The following is a 6,000-nucleotide window of genomic DNA, read 5'->3' as shown; positions in this document are numbered from 1 at the left end:
AAGAACAAACATACATCACACAATCATAGAATCACAACCATCACCTACCTCGAAACAAACTTGAAACCCTAAAAAACTTGATACTTCCCTTTCCGAATTCATTTCGCTTGTTCTTGGTCTACAAACAATCAATATAATACGGGAATCAATAAACAATCACTAATTACCCGAATTACTAACAATTCTAATAACCCTAGATCATACCCATGATCCCAATTATCTCAATTAGGGTTGTTTCCACCATAAATTCTAGATCAAAACCCTCCCCATCGATATTTACCCATTAGATTACGTTTTACGGATCAAAAAACGATTCGAAGAGTTAAAATCTTACCTTTAGCCTCAAGAATGGTGAAAAACGATCAAGAACTCGTATGGGGTCTTCTCCTAGCTCTCAAAGTTGAAAAGTACATAATAAAATCATTTTGGGGTTTATTTACGACTTTAAGTCGCGTCTGGCCCGCCACAGTGGCCCTCACCCCGCTACAACGGTACCACCAGAGCGACCAAAACCACCGCCAAAGCGGCTTGCACTTAACAGTGAGCTATTTTAATAATTTCAAGACCCCCATTTCATAACACACTTTTAACCAAAGACGCTAAAAAAATATCGTTCACGCTAAGATCGATTTCGGGGGTTTTACTCACCCGAATTCAATTCTGTAAAGTCGTACGGATTCCTTAACGACTTAGCTAACTATTCATGTAATCAAAATCATAAATAAGTCACCCGATTGTTACCATATTTCCCTACACCTCAAAGACTCCGATTTCGTCCAAATTTGGATCAGGTTGGAAAATTCCAAGTTACTACGAAAAAGTTTTCCGACCCAAAAAATTTTCCCGTTGGCTTTTCTATAACGACAGAACCCGGTCGTTACATAACACATTTTCTATTTTAGTCTGTTTTAAAAAAATAACACATTTTCTATATTTAGCATTAACAATTAAATTTTAAATACTTATTTTAAATTTAATAAGATGATTTATATATAACCACACAAAATGTTTATTTTAATACTTCTTTCGTTCCTGTGACACTTTTTCAGTTTTAGTCTATTTTAAAAGAATAACACAATTTCTATATTTAGCATTAACAATTTAATTTTAAAATATTTATTTTAAATTTAATAAGATGATTTACTTATAACCACACAAAATGTTTATTTTAATACTTCTTTCGTTCTGGTAACACTTCTTTCGTTCCGGTAACACTTTTTTTATTTTAATCTTGTAAAAATATTGTTGTTGCTTTTTTTTGCTAATTCTATAAAATAATACGTAAAATAATATATAATATATAATATATAATATAAAAAAAATAAAAATAAAATTCTTAAATGAATTTAACCGAACTTAGGAAATATGCTAATTAATTATTAAGAAATATATTGGTAAATATGTATATATGAAAAGAATAGATTAGTCTTGAGAAAAATAATATTTTGTTTCTGCTTCCATTTAAAAGCACTGTTATTGATTTGTCAAACACTTAATTTTTCAATAAAAGTGTTTTTTCTCAAAATAAATGTTTCAGACCTCTAAACATCAATGACAAATAGGCTCTTAGCCAAATACTTTCACATAAATTTGGACGGATAAAGAAATAATTTTGTTTGTGAGTTGTGACTGATACAAATTGTTACACTCCTATTTTCATTTACCGCTCTTAAAAGAATGTTTTGATAAAGAAAAAAGAAAATAATGTGAAAATGTATCTGTTGTTTATTTCAATTTATCCCTAGAGTGCACGTAAGTTAACTCGTGAAAAGGGATTATTCATTAAAGTCCTACTCCTTCCGTTTCAAAAGGTTATTTTCCTTTTTAGTTTATCTTAAAAGAATATTTTTATTTTCTTTTCTGTCAACATTTTACTTTTAGCTTTTTGTGTGACATGCATGTTTAATATTACAACTTACAAGATTAAATGACATTTTGATACACTCGACATAACTTTAATTTAGGACTACAAGATTGAAACGTTTTCTTTAATTCTTAAACTCTATGCCATCTCTTTTAAAAATTGTCACTTAATCTTCATTAATAACTAGTGTACTAGACCGTGCTTCGCGCGGTTATGAAACGAATTAAAATAAAGTTACATACTAATATTAATAATTACTTTAATAAAAGGAATTTTTTATTAATCACATCATTTCATAGAAGAGAAGCTATGAAATTTTTTTAGGTTAAATATGAAATTCATTAAGAAATCAATATATGTGAACTTTGGAAAGTTAAATATTAAAAATAAATTTCATAGAGAAAAAGAGAAGGTAATATTAGAACTACTGAAATGTAAACTTGAGATGTGATCATTTTTTCTTTTTTATTTGGGATCTTTTTTAGTATAATTTTTATATATATATATATGTAAACTTGAAATCTGGTCGTTCTTTTCTGCTTCTTTGTAATCTTTTAATTATATTCTTAGTATAATTTTTCGACAATGTGTAACTCGGATTGCCATTAATAGTTATTATCCATGACTTGACTACATCGTTAGCCAACACTATTTTTAATTATTATCCACAATTACTATTACTTGTCGTCGTCATCACCCAATCATCACATGTTTTAATTATTTTTATTGTACAATATTAGATTAATTTAATATTTGATTAATAACTTTTTAATAATTAAATTTTAAATAATTACTATTTTCAATTCTTGACTTCTTCCTAGTTATTTCAATTTGCGAGATGTTACAAATATATTATTATTATATTTAGGTTCAGATATTTAATTATTTTTTGAACAACTTATATTGGGAAAACAAAAGAATATAAGAAAATAAATTCAAAAATAAACATAAAAGAGAACAAAAAAGAGAATTAACTACGCAAAAAAGATTCAAAAAAATGACACATACAAATTCCTATTTCTTTTAATTTTTCTTGGCTTAAACACAAAAATATTAAAAAGTATATTTCACATTTTAAATAAATATTACATTCAATATAATAAATTCCTAAGAATAAAGAGTCACAATAATTAAGATGATTAATAATGTGGCTTTGGACTTGTTTGTAACATAATAGGAGTAATATTTGTACATTATTATATTAATAAAGAACATTAATTATAGAAAATTAAAAGACAATCAAATTAGAGTTATTGAGATAAATATTTTATTATAAGTAAATAGAAAGCAAGGAAACCAACTATATTTTTAAAATTATAAATTAATCTTAATTTGAAATAACTTGAGAACTCCTGGAAAACAACAAATATGAAAAATATGAAGACTGCAACTTGACTTATTAATAAACAACTTGAAATCTCCTAGAAAACAAAAAAAATGAAAAATTTAAAGATTGCAATTTTATACATTAATAAAGAGTTTGTTTTTAATAAAACAAACTGTATTTTCAAAATTATAAATTAGCTTTACATTCTCATGTTCTATCATTTTTGTTATTAAAATTTGCTCCACCGGACTATGAAAGTATATGTACGTATTTCTTTAAGTAGCATATCGACATCCATTTACTCATTTCCTGCTTCTATGTTTTAAAATATTATACCCCACAAACACAATAAACTAATATTATCAACAAAAAAAGTGAGAGATGAATTTACCTGAACAAATAATCTTTTTGAAGAGTGTTATCATTATAATATAATCAAATTATGCAAGAATGTCTAATAATTTTCATTATAGATATATCCCCTATAATCTGCAAAATATGATTAAATAAGTTAAAAATTTATCTAGCAAAAGAAGAAAAGGATAAAGAATAAGGAGAAAATTGCATTTAATCATAAATCCTCCTACACATATAATCATTTTTGACAAAACATAAATAATTTAAAAGGAAATAATATAATAGAAACATTACTTCTTATGCACCTAAAAAAAATAAAGAATAATCAATATATATATAGCTCAAAATCCATTAATCTCCATCTCTAGATGATTTCATTTCATCCTATTTACAAGAGTCAAGAAAAATAATAACAAATAGATTATTAGTCCTAAAATGAATCTCAAAGACAACAAAACAAAATAATGTATCTAGAAGAAACAAAAATATAGCTTTGACATATTAGCCTTACTTGCTAATTAAAAGTAATATATGAAATCATATTTGGAAAAGATAATGCACCTCAAAGCTTACAAATATTGTAACATGTCTGCCACTAATTCTCTAACCAAAGATGACTACAAAATAACACACAATTTTAGTGTGATTTTATAGTGTTAATATAACCTTCCACATTAAATAATTAGAGGTTATGAATATGAAAGGTTTGAGAGGTTGTGAATATGAAAGGTTTGGGAGTCATGAATATTATTAATACTAATTTAAGAATAGAATCTATATAATTGAAGAGGTATAAGTTAAGAAGATGATTTTGCAAGAAAAAAATAATTGAAAGAAATAAGAAAAAATGTCAAGAAAAAGAGGGAAAAAAAATGAATGGAGGCCATAGAGAGGTGCCACATCACCTTCTCTATGTTCCTCCTATATATATAGAGAGAGATTTTATCCCCTTTTTTTTACAAACATAATGCTCACGTTAATAAACAAACTAGTAAAGAGATAAATCGGTAATATTTTAAGAACATACCTTATATAATAAAGAATGAATTGCACATAAATAATCAACTTTACATACTGAATAAAATAAGAAATCATTAAAATAACTTGATTCCACACAAAATTATAGGAAACAAATAGACAAAAATCAAATAAGAACCTATGTTATGAACCAACTAAAAGAGAAATACGAACTTCGTCACCATGTGAATGAAATGTGGGATAGCGAGGTTATGGGGTTGATTAGTGGAAAGTTTACGATATATTAATGAAATATAGAAAATTAAATGGCAAGTGTAAAAATAAAAATGTCATTAACAACATATTAAAATTACTAGCTTGTTTGTTAATCCTAAATTAATATGAAAAATATTGTAAAATTTTCTTTTCTTTTGAAAGAATGAAAAATAAAACTTATCCTAAAATGTGATTATATTTTTTGTTAATTTTCATTTTTTTAAAAATAAACTCAATAAAATAAGATTGAAATATCTAATTTAGATCCATAATAAATATTTAAACATTAAAAGGCGTAAAAAATTAGATTTAGTAAAATAAATAAATAGGTGTTCACACAAATAAGATGGAATTATTCCCTCAAAGTATGGCCTTATCAAGGGAGATGAAAGGCTCCATATTGTAGCCCAAGAAAACCAAAATTGAACGGAGGCTTGGCCCCCACTTGCCCTCCTATTTACCAAGTTGGGCCAAATGGGGCAGTTGGTTGGCCCAAACATATCCACAAAATAAGTTGGATAAGTATTAATTTGGGAAAACTACCTTATTAGGCATACATTCATGATATATTACTAATTCTATCTATACTTTTAAATAATTACGTATTAATTAAGAATTTCCTACAATATATTTTGGAAGATACATATATTTTCGCTATCAGATATATTAAAATAGGGAGAAAGGCGAGCGAGATGGGGAGGAAGACGAGCGAGATAGTCATGTATACCAAATACATAGGAGAGTGGCAAACGAGATGAGAGGGAGGCGAGCAAGATAGTCATGTATACCAGATACATAGGAGAGTGGCAAACGAGATGGGAGGAAGGCGAGCAAGATTTATCTATGAATCCCAGATATATGTGAATCCACTTGTATACAATCTATCTAGAACAAATTACACTTAATTTTGGCCCTATGTATCTCGAAATATATGTATCTAGACGTATCTGAACGCACCAAATTTTGATAAAATTGGTAACATTGCAAATTAGAATATATCTACGTAATTAGCTCATAAACTAGAGGGACTTCTCTAAGTTTACCTATCAATTTGCCTATGAATTAAGTTTGAACAACAAATCCTCAAGTTGACACCAAAGGCCCAAATTAATTTGGTTGCAATAACATCATCCTTTTTTTTTTTTAATGAAAATAATAATAATCCGTTTATGTTGAATGGAAAAAAAATCTCATAAAATAATGCTAACAGTCGTGAATC

The sequence above is a fragment of the Solanum tuberosum genome, unplaced genomic scaffold (genome assembly GCF_000226075.1).
Source record: "Solanum tuberosum cultivar DM 1-3 516 R44 unplaced genomic scaffold, SolTub_3.0 scf00158, whole genome shotgun sequence".
Classification (NCBI taxonomy): Eukaryota; Viridiplantae; Streptophyta; class Magnoliopsida; order Solanales; family Solanaceae; genus Solanum; species Solanum tuberosum.
Note: the sequence above shows the minus strand (reverse complement) of the source record.